The sequence below is a fragment of the Echeneis naucrates genome, chromosome 14 (assembly GCF_900963305.1).
Source record: "Echeneis naucrates chromosome 14, fEcheNa1.1, whole genome shotgun sequence".
NCBI classification, from domain to species: domain Eukaryota; kingdom Metazoa; phylum Chordata; class Actinopteri; order Carangiformes; family Echeneidae; genus Echeneis; species Echeneis naucrates.
This window is the reverse complement of record NC_042524.1, coordinates 9,293,598-9,306,776: the sequence shown is the minus strand read 5'-3', so window position 1 is coordinate 9,306,776 and position 13,179 is coordinate 9,293,598. Positions and strand designations below refer to the sequence as shown.

Below are 13,179 nucleotides of genomic sequence, written 5' to 3'. Positions count from 1 at the left end.
CGGTTGTGCTCCACATGCATTACCTTATTTGTATGCACTGCAGTTAGGTGAGATCTTATCACTCGTGGTCTCTTGAGATGCGTTCTTAAGTGAACTGATTTAGAGCTGTCACCTCGAGATCTGATCCCTTAATGCATGTTAATGTGAAATATGAATGTAGCCAGAGATGAGATGTTTAAAAATATGAGATAGAATGTCAGTCTTGTGGCGCCAAAATAAAAGGGAAGATTAAGAGTAAAATCACCAGTTTACGCCGTCTTGAGAAACATGGATGTGTGCAGAAAATTGTGCCAGTCCATCAGGAAGATGAGACATTTCACAAAAATACGTGAAAAGTTTTATCTGCCAGTCACGCTATATGATTAATCGCATTGGGGCCCAGGACATTCGTAGCAATCCATCCGACAGTTGTCAAGATATTTCACAAACAACATGAACTGTAAACCTTTGAGGGGTACTATAGGAAACGCCTGGGGATTGTTCATCCTCTGGGGACCATGAATGTTTTAGTTGTGCTGTGATCATTCATTTACGTCGGCATTTTTGGAGTGTTACATGCCATCAGTGCTGGAAAATACATTTTTAGCTATAAACATTCATGTTGCATTTCCCTGTGTCACTGCCTATTTAGCCAATCCTGTGTTTCACGCACGACTCCTCATGCTTTATGGCAAACATAAATGTCTTCTTCAAAAATCACTCCCAATATGTAGTGGGTGGTTCGTATTATGCATAGGGTAATTCAACATTCCCAGCATTTCACAGAATTTTGCAAGATCTTCTTAAAACCTGCACTTTTGTTTGCTTCCGCTGCTTCTGAAACAAAGCAGTACCTAAATGATTCCACTATTTAGCAAAATGGTCATTAGTGAGTGTCGCTGTCTTTAAAATATCAGGTCACCCCTTCATCATAAGCTAAGTGAAGCTGTAGGCAACCAGGACATCCATTACAGACACACAAACACACACAGGTATATCTACACACCCATCTGTACACAGTGTGGGTGGCTCCAGCTTCCCTGCAGTTTCTCCGTGCTATGCCTCCACATAAATGAAAATGTTTCCTGCAGAACAATTCATTCACCACGCCGCACAGCTCCCTCCACTGCACTGCTGGTCGTGAGAGATTTTTTTATTTTTTTTACAAACTTTACACTTTCTTTTTCTTACTTTTTCTCTCCTTGCTTTTCTTTGAATTCAATCTCTCTGCTTCTTCCTTTCAATTTCTCATCCTTTCTTTTGCTTCCTAACTTCATCTTTTTGCCGTTTTTCTCCCTTTTTTAATTTTTTCTGTTGCATTAATGTGAGCCAGACGTTTCAGCCAAGGCAAAATGTGATATAAAAGAGTTTTAAGGTCAAAATTCAAATTCTAAAATTCAGCAGTTTCCTCAGGGTCTCTTAAATTGTATTTGACAGCAAACATTGAGATGATACTGCTCACTCACCTTAATGCTCCTTTTAATCTTAGCTTGTTGACTTAGTTGTAGTCCCACTCACCTGACCAAGGACAGCAGAAAATATATTTTTGTTTACATCATGACAAATAAAAAGGGTCACTTAAATGAGTGCTACAAAGTTAGGAAGTAGCTAGAGAGGTTGGTGAAGATCTAAAAGGAGCGTTAATATCAGACTGCATATTGGACATAATGCCAAATGAAAGCAGAGTGTTTCTCTGTACCTGTTCACTTTGTAAAAAGACAAATGTTTCATGTTCATGATCATGTTTGGGGTCGCATATTCATGTTCCTCCTCAAAATTAGTCACTGGGGGTTTCGCCATCTGCATTTGGTTATTTTTCGACGCAGTTGTTTGGTTACATTGAGCTAGCTAGTGTTACCATCAAGCAAGGATGTTCGGGTATTGGCTTTCTGAATAAGCCCAAGCTAATCTACGTTGTCTGATTTTTTTTTTTTTTATTTTTTTTTTTTAGTAGCAGTATGAATGTTGGAGTTGTGAACTACAGAGTTTTTGGCCCGATTGAAGTTAAAAACAGCACAAATCCTTTTTCATCTGTTTTGTAAATGCTCTGAAATAGCCTTTTCTTTCTCCCCCTTCCTTTTTCCCTCTCCTAGTCCCTCCAGAAGCCCAAGTCTGTCCCATCCTGTGATGTTGCCACTGCGTGTTGCTGCTTTTGAATGTTAATCAAACACCCCTGTGTCGTCAACTCCTCTGGTGAGTAACACTCTCTTTAATAAGACCTGACAAATGTCAGGGAGAAAGAGGCACACCTGATTTTATGCATCTTTCTGCAGGTGTGTTTCAGACACAGAAAAAGAATAGTTGGACAAAATCTTGTGTGCGTGTGTGTGATGCTCAGTTTGGTGGGATGACCTCTGTAGACTATTTGAGGTCACGTCTGTGACTACAGTAAAAACAGCTCTTTGTTTAATTGTCTAATGTGTGTGTGCTCATGGCCGCCGTGCCAGTTCTTCATTTTCATACGGGATGTGTTCCAGCAGAAATGTTGCAAAGTGTTGCTCTTTTACACCCTCAGTCTCATGCTTTTGTTGTGATGGCTTTTGATTCATGATTTTTCTAATTGTGGGCTCAGGAACGAGGAAACATTGCGACACGATAGCATTTCACAGTTTGCGTGGTTCACAGGAAACATGAAACTTGACACTGGCTGTGAAACTTGCACCTTTAATGCATCTAAAATAACCTTTTGACTGTTGTGTGAAATTATATTTCGAAGTGGAGTGCAATTGTGAGTAAAACTTTGGAAAAGACAAGTAAAATCATTGACACTGAGTCAAAATATGATGCAACTAAAGTATAAAAACTTATTTGTCTGCACAGTTTCAACAAATGTATCATATTTGAAGTGGAAAATATGTTGCTTTCCCTCCAAAGCTGCTGATGAGACTCCACTGGTGCAAAACTGAAGGTGAAGGTGAGAGGCAATCCATAAATTTGATAGTAGCTTCCACTCTGTTAGTCATCAGTCCCATCTGTTCAGTTCAAACTGGCTGAATCTACGAAAATATACTACAAACTCCAGTATTGTGGAACGATTTTGAGATTAAATATCTTAAATATACCTTAAAATTGCACCAGAGCTAAAAACAAAATATGTGGATGTGATCAAATTATGCGATGGCACCTCCTTCCTGCAGATCAGTGTTTCCATCAAATCACAAATTTTAAAACGCACTCCTTAAATTTTATATATCAGTGTAGAAAATATTTCGGGTTATGATCGGTGTTTTAGTTGAGTTTCAAATAGACACATCAGTTATATTCTTTGCGTATAAATAATTGCCAGTGATTCAAGAGACAAGTGTGGCGATTTACTACGGTTTTCTGTTCGGACAGTTAAAGTGGGTTCCTGCAGCTATTGCCATGTAATGAAGATAAACTCAGAGGCTGACATGGACATTTTTTGCAGTGTGCTGCAGTTAGTTCGACATATTTGGTCTGGGTTAGGGGATTTGGCTGTCCTTCCTTTCACACTGGCCAACTTAGCTCCAGAACAGAGGCAGCAGCATGAAGCCCAGAGTACAACTTTGCCAAATTTCCTCGACCAGTAGCTCTGTTTTCCCCGTGCAGCCTCCTCTCATTTCCTATCCTGTCCTGCAGCAAGGCCATGCCAACTTTTTGGGCACGTAGGGCCATTTTTCTCTGCAGTAACCTTTGTTTTTGTTTGTTTGTTTGTTTGTTTTGTTTTCTCGTAAATGTTGCAGGTTTGACAAAGTTTGTTTATTGATTAGAAAAAGTCTTCACCAGCTGCAACGTGGACAGAACAGTTAACTAGTGAGACTTATCCACTGTCCCCGCCATCAAACCATCAAGTGTTCTTCATAACTGGAGTGCTTTCTGGTGGGATTTTGAGGATAAGGATCAGAATATCATGATTACTTGGAAAGGAGTTTTTGTTTTGGAACTGTGGTAGCAGACTGTCTAAATGCCTGAAATCCAAATATTTTTCAGCGGATGTAACAGTAGCACATTATCAATACACAGACTGGGGGAGACCAATAGGTGAGTGAGCCCTCCCAGGACTTTTATTCATGAATGCCCATCACTATGATACCTGGCAGTAACTGCACGGCTGGACCTATAAATGCTGACTGAGTTTTGCTTTTGTGTGTTGATTTGGCAAGAAGAAGTTGTGTTGAGAACTTGGTACCTCTGTTGTTTGAGCACTTTTCAGACCCTGTTTTCAAAAAAGCACCGTGACAAGTCCAGTAACTGAAGAAAGTTTTGTAGAGGAGATCATTAAGTACTGTCCCATCCTGCGAGCACAAGGTCAGGACATTAACAGTGAAGAACAGCAGACATGGCTGCTGATTAACAGGTCATTGTAATACGCTGTGTGTCTGTCATGATGCTGTCTGACATCAGCAATAGGTGGAAAAAAACACAACCAACTTTTTTGGGCTGTACTTCAATGTTAACTTTTGGAAGAATGCTAATCATCCAGAATGTGGTCTTAATCTTGTTTGGCCTCTTGAGACAAACTTTCACATTATGAGTTTGTAATGAATGTAATTAGTTTCTTCTCATAAGTGTGTGCGTGCGTGCGTGTGTATAGGTTTATGTGTGGCACATACTGCACACACACATTTAATGTATTTTAAATGAAATGTGTTGAAATTATGCTCCATGAGTTGAGTTTCAAGTTAGACAGACGGTTAAGTTTGCTTTTAAACAAAACAGATTGGGTTCTTGTCTGTTTCAAAATCTTTGAATCCAAATGTTATTGACAGATGCAATCTGTATTTTCACACTACACACTGCAAATACCCTAAAAAAAAATATCTGAGACACCGTGCCTCTTCTTTTTGCCCTTGAGACTCTCACACCTCTTTTTTTATTTTATTTTTTTTTCTTTTTATCCACTTGATTTAATTAGTCCATCATGTATTAGGTTCAGCACGTGGAAAAAGACATTGTTACGACACCGAAACTGTGGTTTGTTTCTCACCAAAGAATTCTATTTTATCAATATTTAGTAGCCCTGCTCAAGCAATTTAAGATGATGGATCTGTTTTGATAAAGACATTTAGCCAGCAGTAGCACAATTATTAATCTATGGAATAAAAGACTGGAAATTAAGCGGTCTAGATGACTTATTAGAGTCCTTACAGCTACAATTTAGCATGATGACTGATTTTCAATATGTGGCCATATTGACACAACACAACAAATTATACAGTGTTATATCGCAGGTGTGGATTTTTCATTACCAATTGTTTGGGGGTGACAGCTGTGAATTGGAGTGTTGTTTGTCCTGTCATGGAGCTGAAATGGCAGTTCAAAACTCTCACAGGTTTTGAAGGGTGCAAACGTATTTGAAGGCTGACACTGTGTTGACTTTTTTGCCTCCATAGCTAAATTAAAATTGGTGATTCTGCAAAATCTGCAAAAGGAGAAGAAACAACAGATCTAAATGCGTAAAATCTAATGAGTCAATTTAGTGCATTGATGCATCTTCACTACATGTAACGTTAACATAACAGATGCTTACAAGGAGTGCAGAGGCGGCTTTTCCCAGGGGTGTTCACCTGAATGAGTAAACGAATGTTTTGTGTGTATGGAGATAAGTACAACAAAATGGCTGCAAAACTACTTTTGAAATTACCTTTCAAAATACCTCTATAAGCTCTGTCCTCAGAGCTTCTTAGTCTAAATTCACTTCAGAGACGGACCAGAGATGCCTGGAGTTTAAAGTTTGGGCTTGAAAATTTTTTCTGTCTGTCTGCAATGTCAGCAGCACATCTGGCAGAGCTGGTGACGACATGTCACCTCCACTTCCTCAGCTCACCCTGACAGTCAGAGGCTAATGACCTGGAAGGATCTATAGTCCCACTACATATGGGCCAGACTGCCTGGGAGTCTGCGTCCTGCGTACGGGTGTGCAGATACATATTTGTGCACCTATGAATGCACTTGAGGATATGTGATCCGTGCTCGGGCTGTTGTGCGTTTGTGTGCCTGTGTAATGCAGCTCTGCTGGTGGTTGTGTACAGATGGCGGCCTGGGACCATTTCTCCAGCATTCAAAGAGTCCCAGTGCATCTGGGCCTGCGGTCCTCCCTGCTAGCAGAGTAATTAGGACAGGACATGTTGACCAGTAAAACCCTCAGCTGGGACCACTGACAGAACAAGGACAGATGAAATTATACACCTGGACACTTTAGAGAATTTTTTTTATGTGTGTGGTTTGGTGAGCTAAGACCCAAAGTTGGTTTTTGACCTATTTAAAGGACAAAATTAATGTCACCTTGCATCACAACCAGCCATCATGGATGGTTCATGGTCTCTTCTGAGGAGGTAGCATATGATTTTCAAAGGTCACCATGAATAACTTAAGGCAAAAAAAACAAAACAAAAAAAAAACAATTTCATAGCATAGTAAGAGTATTACTACTATTGCTACACATAATCCCAGAAGAAGTTTGGTTCTTAAATAATTAGAAGTTGAGAACAATTTTGAGTAATCCTCGCACTAATGATTAATTTCTAAGGTCAGTCACTCTGAACATTAACAGTAGTTGATCGATGGAATCCAAGAAACCCAAAAGTAGACTGGATGGGAAATAGTGTGTGCAGAGTAGGAAATATAAGCAGCAGGAGCTACATCCTCCATCCAAGCTCCACCACTGTTCCTGCAAAACATTCATGCTCTCAGGGTTTCTCTGCTGCTTGTGTAATTTTGCCATCTATATTTCCCAAATGAGATCCCAGCCCCTCGCTCAAACTGACCGGAAATGAGAGCGCCTCTTGATGCATGACATTTCAATCAGGTCAGGGTCTGTGTGAGGTGGAAGTGAGTTAATTTGCGACAAGAAGAATCGCATACTATATGTCTTGAACTGTAGAGTGGCGGAAGGGGGCGACTGGCAGATCAGTGGAATCGCCCTTGCATGCAGTCGTGGATGGTTGCTGTTTTATGTTATGGTGAGCGATGTTGGCCATCTGCTGATTCATTGAACAGATGTGCGTCATTAGAGTCATTAAGCAACAGCTGACTGAACACGTTTTTGATCAAAGTAAGAAAACGTGTGTGTGTGTGTTCATGTTTGCGCTGTTTTAAAACACCAGCTATGACTGGATATCCTAAAGAGCCAATTAGTCTATCAGGGAATTCTTATGTTTATTTAGCTCATCTGTTTCTCAACTGAACTGTTGACTGAGTTGAAATTTCTTAAGTTTGAACTTGGAATTTTAGTCCTTTTCCTCTTTGGCACAAACTCCTGCCTGCCTGCTGTAGTTGTGTTGCTCATCAGCCAGGTTTTCCAACATGTGCCAGACAGCATTCTCCGCCCTTTTGCTCGGTAATGATATTGATTGTATTTTATCCTCCTGTAGCTTTATGTAGATACTGTCCATCAAAAAGCAGAGCAGATTCATCACGTGGCAGATGGCGGCAAGGGTCAGCATGACCCAACAACAATCGCCGCAACAGAATGTGCTGCATGAAATCTAAGACTGTCAGTAAACCATGTATCAACCAATTAAAGCATGTGACAAGAGAAAATATCTTTAAATGTCTCCGGCTTCTGGCGAGGGGGGGGTCAGATCTCAAGGCCCCCTCTTCTCTGAGCTAAGAAATGTAATTTGGGAGATATTATGGCCATGTTTTGTCATTGACTCCCTGATTGATCTTGGCCCCAGCTAAGCAGCGGGCGCTTCCTCTTGATTTAAAACCAATTACGTGATGATGGTGCAGGAGACTGTGACCGGTTGATTTATCCCGTTCCCGCCACCCCTCCAATGGAACATATCACAAACAGTCTTGGGGAGAGTGTTTTCCATCTATTCTACCTTGCTCTGTCTCCCTCATCTTTCTCTCCTTTCCTTTCTGTTCTCTCTTGTGATTTCTCTTTGAATCACAAACATTGTTTTGATTCTTCATCGATGAATACTGGTCTGTAAAAAATCTGTCCGAATATATTGGATTTTTCTCTGCTGAACGGGGGGAGATCACATAAGCACAATGATGTGAAACTGAAAGAGTAATCATGGCCTCCTGAGCATGCATGCAACACCCACAGAGAAATTCAGCTGCAGACTCTTCTCAAGAGTGTTATATAATTGGTGATGAAGCTCAAGTGAGTATTTTACATCTCCCCTCTATGAGATCCCCCTCCTTGATCTAATATTCATGAGAATTAATCGTGGATTAACACAAGCAGGTTTATTGCTTCACTGCTTATTGAATGCCAAAAAAGTAATTGCACATAACCAACAAAGAAATCTCCAGACAATCACAGTTCAACAGAGACCTCCGCTGATTAAGAACAAACATGTTGCTTGGTGGGGCTGAAATTATGAGAAGTTATTACTGAAGTTGTTTTTCCTTCTCCGTCTTGCTTTAATGACGTGCCTAATTTATGATATCCCTATTTTTGTCTTCTCCATTTTCTTTTGATAGCCTGCTGGGAGACCTCTCACCTTGTTTTCAGCTTAAGGTGGAGTGGTAACAAGGAGGGATTGAGTTGACATTCTCATCTGCAGCTTCAGAAAATCCATAAGAACTTACCTGGCATTTATTAAAAGGAAGCATCAATTTCAATAATGCTCTTGATTAGGTATATTGGGATAAAAAGCTTGCACGCAGGAAAAAAAAGCTAAATTATCATAATTTCATTGATTCCATTTTCTTCTTTTTCTTTTGTGCGGTATGATGATATCATCATTAATATAATGCAGTACCTCGGCTATTACAGACGTATTAACCGTTACGGCTGAATTTGTTACACTAATTTAGACCCCCCTTACCCTTCCACAAGAGGAACGCAAAAACCCAGGTTGTCCTTTTTGTACGTCACACAGAGTGTAGGTGCCACCTGATGTCATTTACAGAGCGTTTGTGCAATTTATAGTTAAGGTGTAAGAGAGGCAGAGTCATTAACCCTTTTTTTTTTTTCTACTCTTTTTTTTTTTTTTATGCCTTTATTTCAATACTTAGCACCAGAGAGGCCAACAGGAAACAGGGAGGGAGAGAAATGACCTTCAGCATAGATCTCATGCTGGAATCGGACCCGGGACAGTGTGACAACATGGTCTGTGCACTTACCACTGAATTAGCCACACTGCTGAGCTACCCTCACTCTTGTGTGGACAGGAATGTTCAAGGCGATAGCCAGTGATTTAACTCTCAAACAGATATTTGAAGTTGTGAAGACTGGATTCACCTTCCGAACATCGAGTCGTAAGATCGAAAAGATACACACACACACACACACATAGAAACACAAAAACCTTACCCTTAAGTTTGGCTTCAGACATTTCTCAAGGGATTATAATTTTGATTTTATTGAGGGTTGTCATAAGGGGTCATCTGGTGAGGGTTGGCACCATGAAGTATTAAAGTATTCTCTTTCATTACCTGAAACGTGTTTGTCTCCTTCCATGTTAGTCAGATATCAAGCTCTAAAATTCCCCTCATTCTTATGTTTCTGACAGACATAGTTAACCACTGCGCCCTTGAGGCACAAAGTGCTCATTTTCTTTTGTCGTTTTCTCCAGCAGAACCCCTGACATGATGAAGAAGTGCTTTGAATCTCTGATAAGATGGTTTCGTCAAGACAGAAGTTAAGATAGATGGATACAATATCCCTGTTTCTCTTGTGTATCTGAATGCATGGTGTTTTCTGTGTACTGTCACCATCATTTCAATGTTGTTGTCCTCACAACATAGAGATTAACCAAGTCGTTAACCTCAGGGAGGGAGGGAGAGAGAGAGAGAGAGAGAGAGAGAGAGAGAGAGAGAGAGAGAGAGAGAGAGAGAGAGAGAGAGAGAGAGAGAGAGAGAGAGGAGAGAGAGAGAGAGAGAGAGAGAGAGAGAGAGAGAGAGAGAGAGAGAGAGAGAGGAGAGAGGAGAGAGAGAGAGAGAGAGAGAGAGAGGAGAGAGAGAGAGAGAGGAGAGAGAGAGAGAGAGAGAGAGAGAGAGAAGAGAGAGAGAGGAGAGAGAGAGAGAGAGAGAGAGAGAGAGAGAGAGAGAAATATGGGTGACCAGGTGGACCAGAAATGATGGCCAGCATGTCCCTGTTGTGTGCTTTCCGCTTCCGACACATGTATTTGGGTTCCTACGCAGGCAGAATAATGTCTGATAAAATATGTGTGCAATTTTTAAAGCCTCACAAATGTGGACTAAGTCTGATGTCACGTATGGATTAAGTCTTTCAATGGAGGTCTGTTTAAAGAGACGCTCTGGCTGAGGATTAGTCCTGATGCTCTTCCATATCCACTTCTTTAAAATGAACCCGCCTGCATGTTAGTACTTGGTCAAGTTTTAGACCAGTTTCATGTCCCATTTCATGGGAATCTATTAGATTTCTTTTCGTTCTTCTTGCTAGTGCTCGTGAAGTTAAACATGCTGACAGTGGGGGTCATGCATTTCTGCTGGTTTCTATAGGGGAGAGCGAGAGCATGTACAGCAAAGTGACAGCATGAGAGGATTTTTTTTTTGCACACTTCAGCTCAGCTAAATTAGGATCAACTGACATGTAAACTCTTGTGTGAAGTTTTTATTCCACTGCAAAATAACAGAGGCAGGATGTGATTTTTGACAACAGCGTATTTGATTCTTAGCAGCAGTGACAGATTCAGAAATCGTCATAAGTCAAGGTGGATTGACTGTGATTACTTACGTCACTTTAAAAACTACAGGTTTATTTTATTATTTTCACTTTGTTTACTGTTTTTTTTTTTTTTTTTTTTTTTTTACATCATTAATTATATCCACGCATGTGCTTCAGTAGGTTCAAGGCTGCAGGGTATTCACGCCTTAGACTGTGCACAGACAGCTATACCACAGAGAGCACCCTGATGGAAGAGCCACTGTTTATCCAGGCAAAAGCTACATCACACTTTTTATTTAAATGCATCGGAAAATAACACTGTACTGCAAGCTAGACAAGTATCAAATTCAGTGGAACAGCAATGCAAAGCCACACTAATCTATGCAGCAGCAATGCTGGGTCACACTGCGAGTAATGATTTTTACTTTACGTACCATAGAGTATTAATCTACCACACCCATGAACAAAATTGTAACGTAAATGCACACACAGTTTCTGTCATTGTTGCATCCTGACCTTATCCTCACTGAGGTTAGATCAGTCTTGTAAAGCTTTGTTTTGATTCACAATGTTAAGTCGGATTTTTGGCTTAGTTTTACTTCATAATCTTTCAAGGAATCCAATTGAGACTTTAGCACATTGATCACTAATGTTTAAAAAAAAAAACAAGGACAAACCAAACCCCATTTAATGGCAGGAACAGTAAAAAAACAGATGGATATATTGACAGTAGCATGAAATTTACTCATCTGAGCCATTGACAGCTGCGGCAACGCTAATGAGTCATCACTGGAAAGCCTGATGTAAACAAGTCAACAATAGATCAAATGATAAACACAACGAAGCCCCCTCGGTGTGGATGCTCCCTGGGGTGACTCTGACCCAGACTCAACACAGACATTTCATTGTCTTAATGATCCACTGCAAGCTCATCTGATTCTTAAAGAAGAACGGGGGAGAAATGTGAATGAATAATTTATCAATAATAGTGGTAGTAATAAATGAACAGAAATGGATCTTCATTTTATTTTATTGCCGAACCTTCTGGAGAATAGAAAAAGTCACTTCATTAAGCTACTGTTTAATAGGCACATCCATCTAAATCATACATGTGGCTTAATAGCAGCATACCATTATTTATATTTGATAAGGAGTGTTTAAATTCCCAGAGTCACTGACCAGTGCTCGATGTGGCAATGTGGTATTTAAATCAAATGCTCACTGCTCTGTCTGCTTTTTATTAGAGATTATTAAAATTTAATCATCAGTGCTGCCAAGAGTTCCTTTTCATCTGATTAGAAAAAGAAATTGATTGTGAGATATAGGAAGATTTTTTTTTTTTTTTTTTTTTTTTTTTTGTGTGGTCATGAGGAAACCTGTGTGTGTGGGTTCAAACAGTTCACGTTTGACAGCTTTCCAGCATGGTATTGCAAAATCATTCTCTTCATATTCATATAAAATAATTATGTCATAGTTTTATGCTATGAAATTGTACGCATGGTTATTTGACTTCAGAAGCCATCACTTATCAAGTGCAGCTGAGAAACGGAGGAATTTAGGGAGTTTGAGTTCTTGAACTTTTTCTTGTTTAATTTTATTCTGAGATCTTGTAATAAAGTAAAGAAAAGATATTCACTGAAATCTGTTTTGTTTGAAATAAAAATGTTAAACTTGTATTAATTCTTATTTTGGTAGATAACAGTATAATGTGGTTGAAGTTAAATTTGCAAAGTGAATAATTTTCTAAGGAATGTAATTGCACACTTTTTTAAACACACATTTTTTCTTTGTTGTCTTCTTTTTTTTTTTTCTTTTTTTATACCAAACATAACTGTAATGGAAGTGTTTGTACTAAATGCAGTCCTTTGATAGCAGAAACCGTTTTCAGTTAATGAACAAAAGCTCTTTGGCTCAATTTTAAATGTTAATACAGTGAAGTTCTGTTCTGCATCAAGTCAGTTTGTTTCATTCCTAACCTGAACCAAAAGTGCTGAGAGCCTAATAATGATCATCGTGGTTTAGTTGCTACGAGCTGACAACGCATTGCAAAAACTGTTGTGAAGTAGTCGGTGAAATTTGCGTCCTTAATGTGCTAACGAAGATGTTGCAGACCTGCTGGTGGTACGCAGGCATTATATAAACTATGGTTCAGCGTACAAGCAGGCTGACATTTGGTAATTAACGCAAACATAAATCTCAGATTTGCTTTGGCTAATTAGTTTTATGTAAGCATCGTTTCTAAGTGACAGGATATATCGGAGCTGGTGTAGGGAGACATTAGAGAGCCAAAACTGACATCACACATGCAGGAACAAGCCATAAGAGTCATATCCAACCGCTGATGGGACGCAGCAGAGCAGATGTGGAGTTGTGCTATGTCAAGATTAGATGCTGTGTCAGTTTCACTTTCATCTGTCGCTCCCCTCTCATCACACTTTCTCCTTCCTTTTAAATATTCTGAATGAATTCCTGTTTATCTCTTTTCATTTCAAATTATTTTTTTTAACTTGATTAATTGATTGTGTTCTTAATGCACAGTTGCAATTAAGAGGTCCAGTTTGTAAAGTAAAAAGATGTGATTGAGAGTTTTAAGAGCCCTCATTTGCTGATTAAAAGAGCTGATAAAATGTATTTGTCATGCAGACACC

The 13,179-nt window shown here is 39.6% G+C and overlaps 1 protein-coding gene across 1 annotated transcript in view; it reads left to right on the top strand.

Annotated features, from left to right (window-relative positions):
- The first annotated feature begins 2,077 nt into the window (after positions 1–2,077).
- fstl4 (follistatin-like 4) overlaps positions 2,078–13,179 on the top strand; it is a 283,334-nt gene continuing 272,232 nt past the window's right edge. Inside the window, exon 1 of the mRNA XM_029518729.1 lies at positions 2,078–2,172. The gene's annotated coding sequence lies outside the window, so the exon portion shown is untranslated. The remainder of the gene's footprint in view (positions 2,173–13,179) is intronic.